This window comes from Rhincodon typus, chromosome 21 (assembly GCF_021869965.1).
Source record: "Rhincodon typus isolate 14 chromosome 21, sRhiTyp1.1, whole genome shotgun sequence".
Classification (NCBI taxonomy): domain Eukaryota; kingdom Metazoa; phylum Chordata; class Chondrichthyes; order Orectolobiformes; family Rhincodontidae; genus Rhincodon; species Rhincodon typus.
The window spans coordinates 13684700-13708415 of record NC_063352.1 but is presented as its reverse complement, the minus strand read 5'-3'; positions in this window follow the sequence as shown (position 1 = coordinate 13708415).

Below are 23716 nucleotides of genomic sequence, written 5' to 3'. Positions count from 1 at the left end.
GTCTTCATGCATGAATCACAAAAAGCTAGCATCCAAGTTCAGAGGGTATAGGGAAGGCAAATGGAATGTTGGCCTTGAATGTTTCAAAGGAAATGTAGTCTCAAATAGCAAAGTCTTGCTAAGACTATACATGGCACCAGTTAGATCACACTTAGAATAGTGTAAATCATTTTGGTTCTCTTATTTACTGGCATTGGAGGCAGTCCATAGGAGGTTTTCTATGTTGACCTCATGTGTGGAGGGTTTTTTTAATGGGGAGAGATTCAGTAGTTTGAGCCTATACTCATTGGAGTTTAGTAGAATCAAAGCAGATCGTATTGAAACATACAAGATTCTTAGTCATCTTTATAGGGCAAATGCAGGAAGATTGCTTCCCCTCATGGAAGAGTTTATGACCACTGGGCATAATTTCAGAGCAAGAGATCACACTGTTTGAACAAAGATGAGGAGGAATTTTTTTCTCAGAGTGTAGTGCATATGCCGATTTCTTTATTGAGGAGGGCTGTTGAAGCTTAGTGATAAATAGATTTGCAATCAGAAAGGAAGTCCAGGGTTACAGGGAAAAGACAGGAGAGTGGAGTATAGGATTATCATATTAGCCACAATCTCATTGAATGATGGAACAGACACAATGGCCGAATGGCCTACGTCTGCTCCTATTTCTTACAGCCTTATGGTTTGAGTTAATTAAGAAAAACCAGCAGGATTTATAAAAGGCAGATCATTCTTAAATAATCTAATTGCAATCTTTGATGATGTCACAGAGAAAGGTAAGGAAAGGACTACAATGAATGTCGTTCTTGTAGATTTTAAGAAAGCGTTTGACAAATTACCGCATAAAAGATTGGTTAAGAAAACTGAAGCATGTGGAATAGGAGATTCGGTGTCAGTTCAGTTAAAAAGTGTGTTTTTAGCTCAAAAACATCTCATGATAAAAGGATTATATGGATATTCCAATATGCAAATCAGATGTTGGCAGAAGGGATGAGAGACAATATATGCTTTGCAACACAGTTCTATAGATGGCAGCTACAAAGGGGCCTGCAGGTGTAGCTGCGTAGATATTTGAATATATTGGTGTTGGAACATATAAGCAGATTGATTAACAAAGCATATGGCACCTTATGCTTCATAAATGCAAGTGCTGAGTACAAAAGGAGTGAAGTCCTGCTGAACCCCTAATAAAGCACTTGGTAGGCCTAACTAAAATATTGTAAACAGTTCTGAGCACCAAACTTTAGGAATGTTGAGAAGGTGCATAGAAGATTCACTAAACAATTTACATTATATGGCAGTTTAGGTCTAAGTGTAGGTTATAGAAGCTGGAATTGTTTTCCTCGGTGCAAAGGAGCTGGAGGGGAGATTTAATGACCAGGGACACAAACTTAAGGTTTTCAATAAGAGATTCAGGGGTTTTGGAGTAGTAAACATTAAATGCCGCAAATATCTCGCTGTCCCGTGGGGTGAAAGAAATGGAGGTAATCAGTCATTTCCAATGAAACTGGATGGGCACTTGGAGAAATAAACTTGGAGGACTACATGAATAGATTGGAGAGTTGGAACTGACTGCATTGCTCTATGAAGTGTCAATACAAACTTAACAGGCCTAATGGCTTTCTTTGGTGCCATTACAAGTCTATGAAATCTTTGTTATATGTCAGATTGTTAAAGACAGGTGTACAGACAACAGAAAAATAGGCTATAAATCAGAACTCAAGTACATAGAGGTGGTGGGTGAATTTACCCCCAAAGCCATCACAATGCCCAGGAAGATTCAATCACATCTAATAAATGAGACAAAGGTTGTTCCTGTGAGTAGTCACAGAGTCATATAGCATGGAAACAGACACTTCAGTCCAGCTGGTCCATGCTGACCATATTCCCAAACCAAACTAATCCCACTTTCCTGTGTTTGGCCCGTATCCCTCCAAACTTTTCCTATTCCTGTACTTATCCAAATGTCTTTTCAATGTTGTAATTGTACCTACATCCATCGTTTTCTCTGGCAGTTCTTCCACATATGAACTATATTTTGTGTAAAAAAATTTGCCCATCATGTCCCTTTTAAATCTTTCCCCCTCGCATAAAAAATATGCCCCCTAGTTTTTAAACTCCCCCACCTTAGGGAAAAGACTCTTGCTATTCACCTTATCCATGCCCCTCTTGATTTTATAAACCTCTATAAGGTTTATCCCTCCACCTCCTACATTCCAGAGAAAAAAACGTCCCAGCCTATCTTTATAACTCAAACCCACAATTCCCAGCAACATCCTGGTAAATCTTTACTGAACCCTCTCCAATTTAATAATGTCATTCCTGTAGCAGGGTGACCAGAACTGTACACAGGACTCCAGAAGCAGCCTCACCAACACCCTGTACAATATCAACGGGATATCCCAATTCCTACACTCAAAGGTCTGAGCAATGAAGGCAAGTGTGCTAAATGCCTTCTTAACCACCTTTTCTACATGCAAAGCAAATTTCAAAGAATTATTTACCTGAACCCCTAGGTCTATCTGTTCTATTAGGATCTCCGAGAAGGCATATCTCCAATCGCAAGCTGGCTTTCACAGTAAGCTTATTAACAGAAACAGGAGAGAAGCAGCCTGTTATTGCAGCAGTAGTAAGAAGGTTAGTTGCAGCAATCTTCAAGGTCAGAAAAAGTCAGGTTGTTCAGTGCAAAGGGTAGCAGGGAGCAGGGGGCAGTGGAACAGGAAACAAAGCTGATGGGTGGGGCTGAGGAGGTGAGGTTGGAAGCCAGGCAGTGAGGCTGCCAGGCTAGGCCGAGTGAGGCCCTGGGCTGTGAAGTCCAAGGTCCCGGAGAGTGAGACTGGTGGGATCATGTGCCCAGGGAGTGAGGCTGGCAAGATCATTGGCCCAGGTGTAAGAGGCAGGACTGGTATGACATAAAAAAGGATTGTGAGAGGTAAGGTTGGCAAGGCCATGAGCGCAAGGTTGGGTATGGCAAGGGGTAGGCTGCCGAGGTCATTTATGTGGATTTAAATTCATCATAAGATTATCAAGATTGCTTACATTATTTAATTAGTGCCTTTGTGAGATACACAGTAACTTCAGTTATCAAACATCCATTCAAATATCTATGCGTATTTTGCATATATTAAACATCTCCAAAATGTAGAACATTAAAACTTTTTTCGATTTATTTACTCACAAGCTGATTACAGTTCTAATGTTCCCAACTGCATTCATATTGATACTTAATAAACATGATATACACCAGTATCATTACCATTATGATGGTGCAAAATAGAGCTTCACTGTGACACACATAAATAACCTGTACATTTAAAATGAAATCATCCATTTGCAGACTTCCTTGTAAGAATTCCACACAAGAGCTTTTAACTCACTTCATTAATGCAAATTCTTCAGTTTTTGACTCAGAGGTCAAATATTAAGATATAGTTATATATATTAATGAGTGCAATGGGATATTCAATCATTTATATGCCATCCCCTTCATATTATTCTTTAACAACAGCTCATATGTTTCTTATGGCATATAATATTCCAGGTTGACCTCTACAATATTTTAAATGTTGAGGCTATTTTGTACACATATAGACACATTTAAATGTATTAACATACAGCCACCCTGATTATAAATGGCACACAAAACAATTTACTTGGCATTCAAACTCTAATGCAATAATGAGTTGGAAAATCTCTAAAGCACATTATCACCATCTGTTCCTAGCATACAAAAGTAATAAAAAAGGAAGCATATAACTTGGATGATATAATCAGGGACAAAATTAACCAACACTTGGAAAATAAGTGTAGAAAAAGAAAAATCAGCAGGGTTTTTTTTAAAAGGATAATCATGTTTGACAAATGAGCTTGAGTTCTTTGATGAGGCAACAGTGAAGGTTTGCAAGGGTGATTAGTGACTTACATTCAGAATTTTATGAAGCAAGAAAAAGTAGGCTTATAAACAAAATTGAAGATAATGCAGTAAATGGACAGAGACAGCATTGATACAAAACTGACTACCAGACAGAAAACAGCAAATAGTTGTTTGTCAGACTCAAAGAAAATGTACAGTGGTGTTCCCCAGAGGTCAATTTGAACACCACTGTTCTTTCTGTACATATTCCCTTGACTTGGCATATTATACAGGGTATACTTTCAAACAGTGTACAAAACTAGAAAATGTAGTAAAAAATGAAGCATTTTGATACATTTGGATAGAAAAAATGAGGAGGGAAAACATCATCCAAATGATAGGATTCTAAAGTGAGTGAAATAACAAAAAACTATGACATACATACACAAATCTCTGAATGTGACAAGTTAGAAGGCTGATTAAAAAAACACATGGAATCTTGTAAATTCATTAATAGAGACAGAATACATAAGAAGTTTTGCTGAAGTTTTATTAAACAATGGTTAAATCTCAGCTGAAGTCTTGTGTTCAATTCTGGGCACCAAATTTTAGTAAGAATGTGTAAGGCCTTGGAGACGCTACAGAGGAGTTTTACTAGAATGGTACCATACAGAAGGTACTTCAGTTAAATACAGAGAGTGGACAGCAACGGTTAACAGATTCAGTAAAGTTGCTCTGAATCATGAACAGCTTTGACAAAGCAAAAACAGTCGCAGTTAAGGTGGCAACTGCATTCAGTGACAGATGGGTCATTAACAAGGGGACATTGACTTTAGGTGATTAGCAAAAGAACCCAAGTGACAACCTGAGGAAACTTTCTTTTAATTTAGTCAGCTGTAATGGTCTGGAATGCAAAGCCTGAAAGGGCAATGGAAACAGTCAGTCATAACTTTCAAAAAGGAATTGGATACATACTTGGAGAGAAAAGACTTACAGGTCTATGAGGACTCAGGAGAATAATGCAAATAATTGACTATCTCTGCCAAAGAAGTGTTACAGGCATAATGGGCCAAATGGTCTTCCTATGTCCTATGTCATTCAATTATACTGTGAAACTGTGTTTGTAGAAGCATTATTTTAAATTTGTAGCTTAGAGCTACCATTAATTACATTATGAGTTGGTAATCAGAACATCAAATTGATTTTAACAACTTGTGAATGTGGCTTTTGATCTTGTGTTCCTTTCAGGACATTTCTTTGCAGCAATTTTTACAGAAGATTCAGTAGCATACATTCTTTTAAGATACTCCGCCCAATTCATAAACCATACTGAGCCTGAAGGGTTTGAAATGCAGAAAGTGGACTGCCTGAGCACTAAATTCTGTCACTTTTTGGCAATGTCAACTCAATGACCGTTACTCTGAAAGTCATTTCATACCAAGTCCCAAAGTTAAAAAAGACACTGCAGTAAGACTTCAGTAACGCAGTATCTAGGTTTCTGCTATAATCCCAGGATGTTAGAAATGAACTGCAGCAGAAATCTTTGCAACTACAATAATGAAGCCACAATCCTAACATTCACACTCCCGAGTTACTGCTAAACTGTCTAGAAATCTCCAAAGACATTCATCTAATTATTTTTTTCTCCACATGCTATAGATCAAACTAGAACCTGAAAATTGTCAATTCTGTACAGAAATGGACTCCATCCTACAAAAGGGTATAAACAAATTCTAATACTAATGACGAACTGTCATACTCAATGATCATTTCCAATCAATCTTTGACATGTGCAATTCCATCTGGCAACTATTTAATTAATATATTGTTATGACAAAACACATGCAATCCTTTACATAAGCAGTAGATGCTGGAATGAGAGACAATCTTTGGTAAATGAAGTATAATTTTCAAAGAGCACTATCACTGCACAAACTACTAAATGGCAAAATAAAAGTCCAATATGCCTGAACATTTCATTATTAAATATGTAGCCACATATAAATCTGGTTGTACTGGAGCTATAACAGTCGTGAGTCAGCTCCCAACAGCCCAGCAGAAAACTTACAAAAGACATGGTTAATCAGCAAACAAGCAACAGATAACTATGCTAGTTAATCAGATCAAATGCACAAATTAAGTCTTGGAAATTTCTAAATAAGCATCACAAGGCACTTCACAGGAGCAATAACAAATAAAATAAATTATGGCAGATGGCAATATATGTGGTCAAATAAGTAGATTTTAGAGAGATTCTTAAAGCAGGAAAATGAGGTAAGAAGTTGGAGTACTGGGTGGAGGGAATTCCAGATTGTTTGTTAGGTTTAGCCAGCATAAAGCATGCTCATGCAGCAACTAAAACTGAAATGCCCAGGAAGTCAGCATAAGATGAATGCTGATATCGTACAGGCTTGTATGACAAAACAGAATTGGCTAAATACAATTTAGGACATATGGCTCTACTAAAGCTATTGATTTGAAATGCCATTACTTTTAAAACAATCTTTTGGGGGCTGGGAGGTGAACTGACTCTGCTTTGTTACTGACAACACATCTCTTTGCAAAATCCTAGCCATGCCAGAGCATTCCCAAGCAGACACTTACTGGGAGAGGTGCATTCAAAGAGAATGAAGATGGAAAATGAGGAATGAGCAACTTCTTCGCTACCAGGGGACACGAGCTGTCAACAAACGGGCCTCAACTGTCACTCGACCGTGCGCGCACGCCACGTGACTTCCGGTTCCCGCCTTACCGCACGTGCCCGGGGAGTGGATGGGAAAAAGGGGTGCGAGGGAACCAATTTCATAAATAAACATATTTGATGCATCGGGCAAAAGCCAGTCCCACCGAACAAGACCACTTACCTGTGCTGAATGCAAAAGTCCTTACACTGGCCACACATTGCTATTAGGTTACTGTCACCCGGGGTTCAATCTGCAGTTTACCACTGCCTTCCTCTGCACTCTTATCTTGTTGACACCTTTCACAAACTGAGTACAACATTTCCGAAATATATATTGTTCTACCTTTGTTCGTTGAGAACATCCGCGCGAAATGAGTCGCTGTTATTTTTGCTCATTCTTCTATTCATCTTTGGACTTGTATGGAGTATCATGAATATTGCAGTCTCCTTGTTTGGAATGCTGCTGAATTTTAAATGCAGGATGTTCGGGTTGCCCAAGGGAATAGCGCTAGCCTATTCTATAATTATCAAGTCTGCCGGCAGGAACTGGAACATGTTTTTTATGGAGGCAAGGTTTTTGTTTCGACGGCAGATATTGGTGACGTTCTGCTCCTGCCATTTACCGTTCCTCTATGCATAAATGTTATTTATTACCCAATCTCACTCTTTCTTCCATTGCACTATCATCCTTCCTGCTTTCCACCCACGTTCTGACCTTCCCCCAGCCTTCAGTTCTTCGGCCCACTTAAAAAGCTATTCCTTCTCTAAGAACTCCCAGTTCCAACGAAAGGTGGTTGACCCTTACTAACACCCATGTTTAATTCCATTTCTCTCGCCACGGATACTGCCAGGGCTACTGAGTGTTTACAGCATTTTGTTTTAGTTTTAGATTTCTAACATCCGCAGTACTTTACTGTTGCACTGCATTGTGTTTGTAAGAAATCTTTTTTGAATTTCTGTCGATTGGTTTTATGACATCATTGACACCCATAAAACTAGTACTTGACAAAGGTTGTTTGATGCACGTTGCTAGGTGCAATCTCAAAAGGCACGCGATAAATCTCCATGAACATTGACCAGAACACCTACTGCTAGCTTGTCATTTTGTTTCTCCCTCGGCACCGGTACGTTTTCAAGTGAGATGTAACAGATGCCAAAACATATTAGACGCGACTCATAAAAGAGTTGGTGAGTTTGTACAAAATGCTATCCCTTTGGCTCACATTCTTATTTCCAGGGGCATCTTGTCGTATAGATCACAACAGCTCCCGGAATGTGACCACATAGAAATTGAGTAACGGAAGTGGATATTAAGTATTTCACACCATTGTGTTAGGACGAAAACGAAATGAAAACTTAAGGTATAACATAGAACCGATTCTATGCAAATCCGAAACCTGAGTTTAACACACTTAAATCGCCAAACAGCCTGGAAACCAGCGTTGGCTATCCAAAAGTAGAAATACGATAAAGGTACCTGGTGGGGGGAGCAAAGGATATGGATTACAAACCACTTTGAGGCACCAACTCCGCGGTCGGGTTGTCTGTTTGAGGCAGAAGAAGACCGCTGGCGCTAGGGCCGGGTATGGGAGCTGCTCTGTGGCGGGGTCGGACGCTGTTTCCCCTGCTCCGAGTTCCTGAGCTGAGAAGCTGCTGTCGCTCAATGGTCCCATACTTTCCATTGCAATATTCCCGCTGCTGCCGCTACACAAGCCTCCATTGTCAGTCTCGACGTCCGCCGGGGACGTGCCAGTCAGCGGAACCCGGACATCCTCGTTCCCCAGAGGCTGAGCCGGTTGTCTCCTCTCGCCATCAGTCATGATAGCTTGGAATTGGGAAATCTGATCAAAGAAGAGTCACCCGAAATAGTGATGAGCGTGCACACAGTAACAAAGTATTCTTTGAGACATCACACAAACAACAGCAAAAAGAGATTCAGAACTTTCTATCCCAGTACTGACAGCCAGTCTAATGTTGACGGCGCTTCCTTAAACAGGCAATGTCCAATCTATGTGCTGCTTTTTGAATTCCTATATCATTCAATATGTGCACTTGGCAGTGGACTGCAAACGTCTCAGATATAGCGTGGTTAAATTGTTCTCACTACTAAAAGCTTCTCCGTTATTTTGTGCCGCGATATTGCAAGTGGTGGGCCCCACTAAAAATCTGGGGTTATGCAACGGGATTAAAGCAATCTCAGCTCAAACACGCTCCGCTCCACTTGTCTGCGAATTCAGCAAAGAGACGATGTTGAAAAATAACGTGATGCTTTCCAATTTACAAGGGACCCTGACCCCATCAAGAGGCGAACGCCGGCTTTGTCTTACCTTAATGTCGGTGAGCGATGTGTTCCCATAAGTATAACCTTTGTCTTTCGATGATATTAAATAAAGACTGCTCCCTCGATTATCTCAGCTTGTTGCCCTGCCATCCCATTTCCTTTCTCTCTCTGATGCACGCATGTAAGGTTTAATCAACGGATAAAGCAACAAGGGTAAAAATTGACGGTAGCTCGTTATTGATCAGGACCTGCACAGAGCACGCCCTCAATCTGGGTATAATTCGGATTGCGCTCAAGAAAAGAAGCAGATTGTTGTCAGTTAAGAGCCGGACTCTCCCTATCCCTGCTATCACCTCACATCCTAACAGCAGGAAAGTTGTGTTCCAGTTAGAGGAACAAACAAACGACACGTGATTCTGTGGTCGAAGCTTTGGGTGGGGGATATCTGCGGAGGAGGTGTGGGCGAAATCAGTAAATATGATTCGAAATCAATATGGAATCCATAGGTTATGAAACTCCATCTGTAGACTTACTACATGATCAGTATGGAGGTTGATCGTTTTCAACTCGCTTAATCCTTTTCGGGGGCATATTTCTTTACCGTATTTTTGTTGACGTTGTCACAAACGTTTATGTCTTAAAGGGTTGCCTCCAGGTGTGTTGATGGATGCCGGGGAGATCCAGCTGTTCAAGCGCAATTTCCCTGATCGCAGCCTCTAAAGATTTTTTTTCTTTAAAAAGAATCCCAGTTCATGTGTTCGTTTGTTTTATTTCTTCTTCAGTCGGGTACCCCTGGCCAAACAAGTTCAACCCCTGACAAGATAAATCACTGAGCAAGTGAGCGATTTTCTTCTCGGCTGGGTTTCACTACTTCTCCCAGTGAGTGGGGTTGGAAGTCCAGAGTTTAAACGCCTCACAGCAGACTCATGCTGTTACTTTTCTTTCGCGTGCAAGGAATGGTCTGGAAAGAAGAGCTGTTACTTGGGTACAGCGGTTATTCCGACTAAAATAACTCAATTTCCATTTAATAACGAGCGCGGTTTCTTGCACGCACCTCAAAGGAGGAAGCAGTTTGAAGCCAATGACTGGAGATTCTCACTATTTAAATTTATTTAGATTTGAAGTATTTATTGTCACATGTATTTAGATATTATGGCAAGAAACCATAACCACCCCTCCCCAAAAAAAAGTTGTGATTTGATCAGTTTCATAACTAGACGGAAATAAACGAGTTGTACATTCTATGGTAGATGTGTAAATGATCGAATCCGCAAACTTAAATCTTGCCGGAGACTCTGCTGTCTCATCTCTGTCATTTCTCTTATTGTTATGTTTCCGGACGTCGTCAGGGAACGGTTTTCCTTTTGTGTAACATTAACCTGGCACGCAATGAAGTTGTCCACGTTTCTGAGGGGCTAAGGTAGGTCTGTGTGGCGACGTCTTTTCAACGAATGACGCTGTTGAAGCCTTCTGGCACAGAAATGGGCCATTCGGCCCGCCGTCACTCTGCTGGATCTCCCCAAACGCAGCATGTAGGGCTACAATAAAGTCTCAAGAAAGCTCCGGTGCTAACCAGAGCCATATTCGGTGAAACATAACATTCATCGTCCTGAAAATCAAAGGTTTAGAGAAAAACTGCGCAAATTATGTGTCTATGCTCCCACTCCGACAAACACTATTGTAAATTGTTAGGTGGACCATGTGATTGGGGTTTGGGGACGGGTGAGATATATTTACACATTTATAATATGTTTATCAACTGCCCCCGTTGGTGTTCCAGTTACAGTTGCAATGGGTTTTATGTCTTGCCATTGGACAGGTACCCGATTCCCATCACAACCTCAGTAAGACGTGAAGAGAGATTTCTAGCCTAAGGAACAACCAACGATTATTGTGAGGTGCGAACTGAGTATTTATGTGAAACCACCGCTGAGTTGCTAAGACAATGTGGGCAGGTTAATGGACGGAATGTTGCTGGAGGCAATCACATGTCGACATAAGTATGACCATGGACGTGATTGGTTACAGGAAAATTGCCTTATAAATGCTACTTTCGACGTAAAAGAAACCACCAAATAGACAATAAATAAGAGCAGTAAGTGTACATCAAGGCTGGCAGCATCTGTGGAGACAGAAACAGAATTAACATTTGAGCCGGAGGACCTTTTGCCAGAACCGGAAATGCTAGCTGTTTCTTTCTCCATAGATATTGCCAATTCTACTAAGTATTTCAAATATTTTCCTTTAAAAAGAAACCTGAATAAAAGCTTCAGGAGCAATTTACGTTAGTTCCAATAATTATTACTTGTAAGTTACCAGATTCCTCTATTGAAGTTCCTGCAATTTATTTCTAGAACCTAAATTTAAACGCGTCCCCATGTTTTGAATGGGATTGCAATACCTGCTGAAGGCATAGATTAAAGGTGGCTTCAGATCCTGATGAAAATGGAAACGAGTAAGCGGAAAAGGATTCCCTTATTCAGTACGTACGAAGAACATTTACAAATGTTTTGTGAAGTCACTGATCCGTTCTACCATCAAGGCGTTTTCTAACAGGAAGTTTTTTTTTAATTTTAAATACAGTTTCTGGCTGATACACAACTGCCACCATAAAGGTTACGCGTACGCTGTTTGTGCACTGAAGCTGCGGAACAACAGACCCTGGTACGCTTGGAATGCGTTTAAAGTGGCAAAACTGCCCAACTGGAGCTGTATAAGTATAACCTCACACTGTGCAATATAAGGAGATGTGGGGACAGATTATCTGAAGTTTGATTAAAGAGATAGCTTTAAAGGAGCATCTTAAAAATGGAAAGCGAGGCTTTGAAGTTTCAAGAGCAAATTTTCGTAGCTGAAGGCAATGAAAGAGTGATTAAAACCAGGGAGGTTCAAGAGGGCAAAATGACAAAGGACAATATATGGATACAAAGGAAACATGAGAGATTTGAAAACAAGAGTGAGAATCTAAAAGTTGAGACATTGCTTAGCTGGGAGCTAATATAGCTCAGCGGGCACAAGAGTATTGACTCCTCCATTGGGACTCAAGGATTAGAGTTTGAGACAACCCCAAGTATGCAAAAGGTAAAACGTGAGAGGTCAACTTGAAGTCCATTGGAATGGTCAGATTTAGAGGTAACAAAGGCCTCAGCCGTGGATGAGTTGAGGCAGGGATAGAGTCAGATGATGTTAATGATATGGAAATTGATGGACTTAGTCATGGTTTGGCTTTGTGGTCAGGAGTTCATCTCAAAGTCAAATCTGGCACCAAGATCTTAAACTGTCAAGATGACCTTCACAAGAATAAAGTTGGTGGCTAAGGGGAACAACATTTATGGGAGAAGCAAATATGAAGTCTTTCATCTTCCTGATATATAGTTGAGGAAACTTTTGCTCATTCAGCATTGCATGTTGCACAGATAACCAGACAATATAGAGACTGTGACAGGGTTGAGACAGGTAGTGTTGTGGTAACGCTGATTATTAACAGTGTATATTGGGGGATTGGCACTATGATATCAGATGATGCTAAGGAGATGAGAAATTGGAGGTCAGAGATAGATCTTTTTCGAACCACCAGAGGTAACAATGCAGGAGGAGGAAGAGAAACAATTGCAAGTGATTCTCTGGCAATGATCAGATGGAAGAAAATGAACCAAATGGATGCGGTTCCATTTCATAGGTCCACAGTGGAGAGCCATTGGAGGCGATGGATGTTGGGACCAAATATGGCAAAGGCTGCAGCATAGATCAAGAGGGACTAAAATGATAGTTTATCTTTCTCACAGTACTGTAACATATAATTGATAACTTGGATAAGAGCCATTTCAATACAGTGGTGGGATGCGTAAATCTGGATTCAACCATGGAGTACTGGGAAAGGTAGCAAGACAATTAATTAATGTTGCACAAGTGATAAATAAAACTGATGTGAGAATTATTTAGCATTCATGCTTGAAGCAGCTCTTGCAGTCAGTTTCCAGCTCTGTTGAAGGGGAGATACATGGTTAACACTGTACGCTGTCTTTCCAGATAAAACTCATCACTGTCAATTGGTCAAATCCATCTATATCAGAAAAATGCAATCTGGTCTGTGGGTTTTCTAGGAAATCAGTTAACCATGGTGAAGAATATTGTTACTAGTAAAGAGAATATTACTCAAGTTGGGAAATAGACACCAAATCTATTTAATTCCCTGAGCCATATCTACATGGGTATTGTCGTAAGGAGCATGCCAATTTATCATGAGAAATGTTTTTGCCCTTTTCAGGAAATTATATCAATTTTGGAGGCTTAGTACATATGAATTCTCGAGGAGTCCACATATATTTGACTTAAGTATCAAATGATCTACCTTTACACTGAGCATTAGGGAAAATGCTTTCATGTGCAATATGACCTTGAGACAAAACGCAAGAACAGAATTTTGTGTCAGTATTCATTTGGGCATTGCAATATCTTCCATTGGCAGCATTTTCACAAGTCTTGACGTGATTGACAGAAGTTTGCTTTTTTTTCTAAATTATGGTTTGTGAAACCTCAGTTGCCAAGGCAGTTGTCATATATGTAGAAAAGAGGTGGCAGTTAATTCATTAGATAGAATTTTCCATATCAAAGTGCATGTTAGCATCATTAATAGGAGAGAGCGAGTCCAGCACAGAGAAGAGAGCAAGGCCAGTGCGGTGGAGAGAGCAAGCCCAGCATGGAGGAAAGTGGACCCCGTGCAGGGCAGAGGGATGCCAGTGTAGAGGAGAGTGAGCCCAGCGCAGGGGAGAATGAGCCCTGAGGCAACATCAGCGAGGTTGGCCCAGCAGTTAAACATGATGCCTGAAGATTGGTGACTTCAATGTTGGTTGGGTCTGGTGCTGACAGCAGCAAAATGGTGGTGGAAGGGCACCAAGGCAACATCGACTGTGGCGATAGACTCCAATATTGATATGCCTGGTGCGAGTGGTTGTAAAGGTGAATTGACCCAGGAGCAAAAGATGACGCATGAGAATCGGTGACTTCAATGTTAGTTTGGCCTGGTGAGGTGGTGGTGGTTCTGAGCTGGCTCAGAACTCGAACGTAGATGGACTTCTCCTTAAGCTATACCTTTCTATTTTCTCCTATTCTTATCAAAATGGCACTGGATTATGGTGAAAAATGGAAGTTTTTAGCTGAATTTTATTGTATTTCAATGTAAAATACATGTGACAATAAAATCATTCATTCATTCATTCATTCATTCTTTTTTGTTTGCCTCCCAGCTTTTATTCTTTTCACCCACCCACTCATATTTTCACACTGTGGAGGTCCCAGCATTGGACTGGGGTGGAAAAGGTCAGAAATCGCACAACATCAGGTTATAGTCCAACAGGTTTATTTGAAATCACAGGCTTTTGAAACGTTGCTCCCGCATCAGTTGAAGTAAAGAGAAGCACACAGGCACAGAATTCATAAGCAGAGGGATTAAAAGAATATACAAATGGTATGAGTGGAGTGTCAACAGGCTGAATAACAGCTCTTTGCGGGTGATCAAAAGTGTCAGAAGGTGTGAGTAAAGTGTCAACAGCTGAGAAACAAGTGAAGAGATGACCGACGATCCAATTAATTGAGGCAGAGAGATAATTATTAACCTATATTATATAATTATAATGGTGCTGGAGACAAACCAAGTGCTAAATGTTCACATATGCCTCTCTCAAGCACCATTGCCAAGGGAATAACAGACTTTGTGAAGAGAATTTCCCCCTACAGATACGCATACAGGCACGAGTCCTATGTAAATAAAATGTTGCAAGGCAAAAATATTGTCAATCATTGCAAGCCTGTAACTACTATGAAGTGCTTCATGAAAATCGTCATACGTATTCCAGAAAGTGTTTTCTTGAAAGGTGTAGTTTAGATAGAATTGCAAACAGAAATTGGATTTTTCTTCTGAATCGAAGCAGCCTCGAACCTTTAAATTTGTAGAGACTTCATGGGAGACTGAATTCGTGATTTCTGAATGTATCTCCAATGTAATAGACTTTATGCCTTTCACCGTTCAACGCTTTATTTCTTCAGAATCCCTAATACAAAAACATTTATCATTAGACAATGATTTTCTTCTCAAACTCGCCTTCTGGGAACAGTTGATAATCCTGGACCCAGTTACAGCTCGTCACCAGTCACGTTTTCAGAGGGTTAAATGTTCTGTTACTCAGGTTAAGGGATTCCTCGGGAATCTGCTTTTCTCTCCCGTTCTGTCGATCAACGGGTAAGATTGGAAACGCCTTAACAAACTCGTTCCGCCCATAAATGCCAACAATATAGGTCTCATTTATTCACCGAAGTTGCGATGTGGAATGAAAACCAAAATCAATCAGCATGGTCACCGTGATATTGCAAGTAGTTTTTCTTATCTGTCTTTCACAATGCGACTGCTGTTTGTGGCGTATGTAACGCGAGGAGTGAGGAAGGCGAACGTTGATTTTCTTTGATAGTTTACCCCGCTAGTTCTATACTCCTCAGGATTGGGTGAATTCAATTGAAATATGTGAAGATGACTAATGATAACTTTTACTTAGCTTTTGATATTTGCCCCATCGACGCCCCTGGTAACCCTACAATCTGCTTTGAGATTTCTTCCCGATGCCATAATCTTTATAAGTTTGAAGAGTTTTTTGTAGGTTTGCTTGCCTCTTTGCCTGCCCTAAAATGAATATTTTAAATGGAAAAAAAAAATCAGCGTGTTAAATTGAAGATAAATTAAATAATAGGAGCTGGAATTATATCCAAAAAGATGGCCGGAGTGAGAGAGAAAAACAATTGATTGTCTTTCAGGCCGATTCTGGAAGTAAGATTACACATAGTGCGATTTACTGCATACCTGCATTGTGCATTTGTTTGTCATTCTGGAACTGAATCTAAATTATTTTCCTAGAAAGAGCTTTCAGGTGACTAACAAGTCCAACGTACACTCTGTGTTACACGTGGGGCAGATAGTGGTGGGGAAAATGGGAGGGCTGGGATCCCTCCTTCCCTTCTTCTGTGGACAAAAGCAAAAGCTCAGCAGGTCCGGCAGCATCTGTGAAGAAGAAAAATCAGAGTTAATGTTTCGGGTCGGGTGATCCTTCCTCAGAACTTCAGCTTATCATCAACCCAGAGCATCCAGATGTACAAACCCTTCCTGCGAGCTTTCCCTTCACTTTAGGAAGTCTTAGCCCAGGGTTTCCAGATGGCAAAGAAGATGTTATACTTTGTCAAAGAGGCTCCGGGGTGGTCCCAATTGCTTTTCCTCTGTCCCTTTGCACTGTAAAAGCTCCAATAAGAGCACTGGTTTCAGGATTCTAATGTCAGGCATTTAGGCCAATGTGGCCATTCCAGCAGAAGTGATCAAGTGCAGTCAATGCTTCAATGCCAGGGATGTTTGCCTAAGCGAGATCACTGATGTTGGTGTGTATCTTTTTACCAATGGATTTGCAGGGTTTATAAATTCAACACAGCTGGTACCTATGCAGGGTTTTATTACACATAGTCCACATGTCCATAATACACAAGCCACAATTCAGGAGTGAGCTGGAATGCTGCAAGATGCAATGCAGAAACTCGTCAAGGCTGCTGAAAGAGCACATTAGAAAGCAGTGACCTGTATTGTCTGGTTTCAGGAATCTCTGGACATCAGAGTTCATTCTAAGAAAAATAAACAAACAGCCAAATTCACAGCTGACCTTGGAGAAACTTGTGTATGGGAGCTCATAGCTGGGGAACAGCTAAGTGGCTTTTTTTTAAAGTGTAACCTTATTGTTTTCCTTTTCTAAATCTATAGCAGTGACTAGAGTGGTTTCTTTTTTGATTATATGTTTTTATTGAGATCTGTCTCTTGATTAAACTTTAAAAATATGAAAACATAGGTAGTATGCTAGCTTGGAGCAGTGTTTTTAGGGCAGTAAGATTGTGTTGTTTTCTGGGTCTGTAGATTGTTAAAGTGCAAAGATGACCTTTAGTAGAGTGTTATGCTCTTCCTGTTGGGTGTGGGGGATTAAAGACAGTTTCAATGTTACTGAGGATTATGTCTGAGGAAGTGTGTTTCATTGCAAATACTATTGGATCGCATGGATTGGTTGGAGCAGCAGTTAGAGGCAAAGAGAAATTTACAGGAGCTGGGGGATGGATAGCAGTTGCAGGGAAGGAGATAAACCAAAGATACAGCCAGGTAGATGGGTGACCTCCAGGAATGGTAGCAGAGGGAGGCAGGTAGTGCAGGAGTCTCCTGTAGCTATCCCCATCTCAAACAAGTATGCTTGTTTTGGAAAATGTCAGGGGTTGTAGCACTGACGTCCAGGTTTCGGGTACTGAGACTAGCTCCAGTGTAATGAGGGGTATGCCAGGTACCAAGCGATTGATCATGATAGGGGACTGTCTAGTCAGAGGCACAGACAGATGGTTCTGCGGCTGAGAGGGAGACATCAGAATGGTGTGTTGCCTCCCTGGAGCCAGGATCAAGGATATCTCAGAGAGGGTGCAGAATACTCTGAAAGGGGAGAGGGACCAGTAGGAGGTCATTGTACACATTGGAAAGAAAAGGATGAGATTCTGAGGAGAAAATATAGGAAGTTAGGCAGGGATCTAAAAAGTAGATCCTCGAGCGTAGTAATACTCAGCTTACTCCCAGTGCCATGAGCTAGTGAGGGTAGGAATAGGAGGATAGGGCAGATGAATGAGTGGCTGAGGTGCTGGTGCAGGGAAGAAGGGTACAGATGGGAAAAGGTGTAAGTCAAATAGGTAGGACCGGCAGGAACAAAGTAGAGAACAAGGTAGGACCGATTAAATTATACTGCATTTATTTCATTGCAAAAGGCCTAACAGGTAAGGCGGATGAACTCAGGGCATGTTTGGAAACATGGGAGTGGGATATCATAGCAATTACAGAGACATAGCTCAGGGATGGACAGGATTGGCAGCTTAATGTTCCACGGTATAGATGCTATAGGAAAGATCAAAAGGGGCGGGGGGGACAAGAGAGGAGGGGGCGTGGCGGTTTTGGTTAGGGATAGCATTACGGCTGTACTTGGGGAGGATATTCCTGGAAATACATCCAGAGAAGTTATTTAGATGGAAGGGAGAAATAAGAAAGGATGAATACCTTATTGGGATTTTACTATAGACCCCCCAGTAGTCAGCAGAAAATTGAGAAACAAATTGATAAGGAGATCTCAGTTATCTGTAAGAATAATAAGGTGGTTATGGTAGGGGGTTTTAACTTCCCAAACATAGACTGGGACTGCCAAAGTGTTAAGGGCTTGGATGGAGGGGAATTTGTAAAAGACAACTTTCTGATTCAGTATGTGGATGTACCTACTAGAGAAGGTGCAAAACTTAACCTACTCTTGGGAAATAAGGCAGGGCAGGTCAGCAGGGGAGCACTCAGGGCCAATGGCCATAACTGAATTAGTTTTAAAATAGTGATAGAAAAGCATAGACCGGACCTAAAAGTCAAAGTTCTGAATTGGAGGAAGGCCAATTTTGACAGTATTAGGCAAGAACTTTCAAAAGTTGTTTTGTGGGGGGCGGGGTGTGGGGTGGGGTGGGGGCGGTGTGGTCAGATGTTTACAGGTAAAGGGATGGCTGGAAAATGGTAAGGCTTCAAAAATGACATAACGAGAGTTCAGACACAATATGTTCCTGTTAGGGTGAAGGGCAAGACTGGTAGGTGTAGGGAATGCTGGATAAAAAGTGAAATTGAGGTTTTGTCAAGAATAAGAAGGAGTATATGTCAGGAATAGATGGCAAAGATCGAGTGAATCCCTAGATGTAGGGTTATACTTAAGAGGAAAATCAGGAGAGCAAAAAGGGGACATGAGATAATTTTGGCAAATAGTCTTAAAAAGAATCCAAAGGGATTCTACAAATATATTAAGGACAAAAGGGTAAATAGGGAGAGAATATGGCCCATTAAAGATCAGCAAGGCTACCTATGTGTGGAACCGCAGGTTATGGGAGAGATAGTAAACAAGTATAATTGAGTTTTTACTGTGGAAAATGATATGGCAGATAGAGAACATGGGGAAATAAACAGTGACCTCTTGAAAAATGTAGATATTACAGAGGAGGAGGTGCTGAATGTCTTAAAACCCATAAAGGTTGATAAATCCCTGGGACCTGATCAAGTATACCCTAGAACTCTATGGGCAGCTAGGGAAGTGATTGTTGGACCCCTTGCTGATATAGTTGTATCACTGATAGCCACAGTCGAGGTGCCAGGAGATTAGAGGTTGGCTATGTGGTGTCACTATTTAAGAAAAATGACCAGGAAAAACCAGGAAACTACAGACCAGTGAGCCTGACATTGGTGATGGCAAGTTGTTGGGGAAAATCATGAGAGACAGGAATTACATGCATTTGGAAAGGCAAGGCCTGATTAGAGATAATCAACATGCCTTTGTAAGTGGGAAATCGTGTCTGACAAACTGGTTGAGTTTTTTGAAAAAGTAACAAAGAGGATTGATGCGGGCAGAGCGGTGGACGTGATCTATATGGACTTCAGTAAGGCATTCATCTGAAGAAGGGTCTAGACCCGAAATGTCAGCTTTCCTGCTCCTCTGATGCTGCTTGGCCTGCTGTGTTCATCCAGCTCTACACCTTGTTATCTCAGGTTCCTCATGGTAGACTGGTTAGCAAGGTTAGATCACACAGAATAGAGGGAGAACTAACTATTTGGATACAGAACTGGCTCAAAGGTAGAAGACAGAGGGTAATGATGGAAGGTTGCTTTTCAGATTGTACTGTGACCAGTGGTGTGCCACAAGGATAGCTGCTGGGTCCACTGCTTTTTGTCATTTATATAAATGATTTGAATGTGAACATAGGAGGTATGGTTAGCAAGTTGCAGATGATACCAAAATTGGAGATGTAGTGGTCAGCAAAGAAGGTTACCTCAGAATACAACGGGACCTTGATCAGATGGGCCAATGGGCCGAGGAGTGGTGGATGAAGTTTAATTTAGTTAAATGTGAGGTGCTAATTTTGGAAAGGCAAATTGGGCAGAACTTATACACTTAATGGTAAGGTCCTGGAGAGTGTTGCTGAACAAAGAGACCTTGGAGTGCAGGTTCATAGTTACTTGAAAGTGGAGTTGCAGGTAGATAGGATAGTGAAGAAGGTGTTTGTTATGCTGGCCTTTATTGGTCAGTGCATTGAGTGTAGGAGTTGGGAGGTCATGTTGCAGCTGTACAGGACATTGGCTAGGCAACTACTGGAATACTGCGTGCAATTCTAGCCTCCCTGAAATAGGAAGGATGTTGTGAAACTTGAAAGGGTTCAGAAAAGATTTATAAGGATGTCACCAGGGTTGGAGAGTTTGACATATAGGGACAGGCTGAAGAGACTGGGGCTATTTTCCCTGGAGCGTCAGAGGCTGAGGGGTGACCTTATAGAGATTTATAAAATAATGAGGGACATGGATAGGGTAAATAGACAAGGTCTTTTCCCTGGGATGGGGGAGTCCAAAACTAGAGGGCATAGATTTATTTTGAATGGAAAGATTTAAAAGGGAACTTCGGAGCAACTTTTTCACGTAGAGGATTGTGCATCTATGGAATGTGCTACCAGAGGAAGTGGTGAAGGCTGGTACAATTTTCACATTTAAAAGACATCCAGATGGTTGTATGAATTGGAAAGGTTTAGAGGGATATGGGCCAAATGCTGGGACATAGGACTAGACGTATTTAGAATATCTGGTCGGCATGGACGAGTTGGACAGAAGGGTCTGTTTTTGTGGTGTATATCTCTGACTCTATAACCTGAAGGGCAAGGGTAGTAGATCCAAGTGAACACTTCAACCTGCAAGATTGCCTCTAAGCTACATACAATGGTAACTTGAAACAATTTTGATATTCCGCCACTGTCACTGGGTCAAATTTCTGGAATATCCTAACAGCACAGTGGGTGTATATAATCTTCATGGACTGCATTCATGTAGGCCTGCACCACCACATCTTGAGGGGAATTAGGGATGGATTATGAATGCTTGCCTACACAGCAACATCCATGAATGGATATAAATAATAATAATAATATATAAAAATGGGTGTTGAAGTGATATTTTCATGGTTGCTTGGGTGTCCTCATACTACTGCCAAATTGTGCCTTTGAAATGTCTGAAATCAAGCACCCAGTGAGAAAAAGCTCCTAAATGTCTCCAGTCTCACATCTGATATGTATCTATAGGTGTAATCTGTTAGAAAAGGAATTTTCCCATTTGGAAAAGAGCATTACAGTCAATCAAGGTCCTGTCAGTGTACCATGACCCACATATCTTCAAATCTTTTTCCAGGAATTCATCTAACTCTTGTTTTTTGATAAAGTTAATTCCCAATAGTCCCCTTCATTAGTCCCTTCCATACACTCATCATAATTTGTGTAATGTCGATATTGCATTTTCATTCCATTTTCCTAATGCAAAAATCATAGGATAGTTATAATGGGGAACTTAATTTTCTGATTATAGTCTGGGATAGAAGTAATATAAAGGGAAATGAAAGGGATGATTCCTGGAATATGGTCAAGAGAATTTTCTATATTGGTATGTTTATTGCCCAATGAGAAAGAAAGCACTACTTGACCTGCTTCTTGGCATGAGGTAGGCCAAGCCAATCATCAGTGGATGAATGTTTGTGATAATTGTATTGTAAGGTTTAGGCTGACTGTGGAAAAAGACACAAACAACACAGAGTTAGAATAATTAATTGGATGGAAGCCAACGTCAATGGGGTAAGGGCAGATCTGAGTCAAATAAATTGAAGTCAAAGGCTTGAAGGAAAGACTATAGCTGAACAATGGGCCACCTTCAAAGTAGATTTTAAATTTATGTATTTGTCACATGTACTGTGTATAAGAATACATAAGCACAGCGAAAAGTGCACAAAGTCGCCATTCTCTGGCACCTACTTGGTTACAAAAACAAGAATTAAAAGATTTAGCAGAGCCAAGTGGTAAGTAAGAAAGAAAAAAGTCCAGATCCCAGATTCCCAAGCTCCACCTCCATAATGATGCAGATGCTTCCCCAATCACCAGGACACCCTAGGAGGCCGTCGCCACTGCTGTGTGAAAGGCCCGCTCTTGCTGTCGCTGCCACTGCCCCATTGGCCTGCTCTCGCCACTGAACCGGCCCACTCTTGATCTGCCATTTGTCATCCTTGCCCACCTTGACCCGCTGCCGCAGGACACACCCTGCAAGCTCAGCCCCGCCATGCGGCCTATGGCCGCGACCCAACTCCTTAGGTAGGTATAGGTAGGTAGTTAAAAAGACGGGAGGTGGACGGGATAGAATTGCCATGACCCGAATCCTTAGGTAGATAGTTAAAAGGGTTGGGGGTGGCGGTGATATAATTACTGCAGAGAGGAGAGAAAAGAAGAGAAAAAAATAAGGAAAAGGAAAGGGAACGGGCGAGCACAGTGAAGCTCTGAATGGAGTGACTTACCCTGCTGCTATCTTGCCTCTGGCAATAGAGGAATTAAGGCATAGTCAATTTATAATCGTTTAAAAGTGATAGATACAGCAAACAAATCTAGAGCTCCCTGGATGTCAAAAGAGAAGAAAATTAAGGTAAGGAAGAAGAAGTGTGCTTATGACAGATGACAGGCAGAAATACAACTGAGACCAGGCTGAATATGAAAGGTTCAAAGGGAAAGCAAAAATTCAAATAAGACAAACAAAAAGGGAATATGAATAAAAACCAGCAGCTAACATAAAAGAGAATTCCAAAATCTTCAATAGGCATATCAATAGTAAAAGGTTGGTAAAAGGAGGGGATGATTAGGGATGAAGAAGGGGATTTACAGATGGCAAAGGGCATACTGATGTGTTGGTGATTATTTTACATCTTGTTTACCAAGGAAGTAGAGGAAGAAATTAATGCACGAGAAGATTTTAAAGGGATTAGGTGGAGGTATTGAATAGTGCATGTTCCAAGAGGCAAATGCAACATCTGTTTATTACATTTCTGTTTTCTTTTGGTTCTTAAATAAAAGTGAATGTTTTGAAGCAATTTAAGGTTTTTTTGTATGGAATGTTCCAAAGTTGAACAATGAACGGTACTTAGGCTACAGTGGGCATTGGGGAAAGAATAGCAGTAACTTAGAAAGGGTGGCTACGGACAGGTAAGATGTATGGCTTGGTACGTAAACAACAATGGAAGTAGAAAATGCAATTGTATGTATAAGGAAGTGTCAATTGTGCCATTTATGTGCTGTGAGAAGCATTGTGTTGTAAATGCTATTCCACTATGTGCATGGTGAAGGGCCATTCTGGACTGCCAGTGCTTGATTGTGTGTACATCTGTGGTTCAAACATAGTGCCAGCACTGGGGACCTTGGGATATTCTGGGAGTGGTGGATGCTTACACCTATATTGAGTGGGAAAATCAAGTTAGAATTGCACCAACTAAGCACCATAGCAGCATGGTACCCAATTAATGAGGGATGTTTAGGATATAGTGCAAGAAAACCTGCTAAGTCTTGTAGATAGACGCCCTCCATGAGCCTCAAAGAAAATGACACTTAACTGATTTCTGGTAAAATTCAGCCCAGTAATTTGGGACAAAATTAATAGTCACATGGACAAATGAGAGTTAGTTAAAGAAAGTCAGCATGGATTTCTTCGAGGAAAACCATGTTGGTTATTAAGTCTTGGAGATTTGAAGGTAGTAGGGATTAAAATTGTCACATTTGGTATAATATTTCCAATTTATACAGCATTATTTCCCTGTCTGTTGAAAGAATATGTATAAAAATCTCCACATTAATTTTGTTCTTGTCCTTTGTTTTTACTCCGTATCAGTTTCATTATTTTCCTGATTTTAAATATATAATTTCTGTTCTCTGGCCTATATTGGTTTCATAAGTAAGGAAAATCTTTACTTTTTCATATTGACTTTAAACCGTT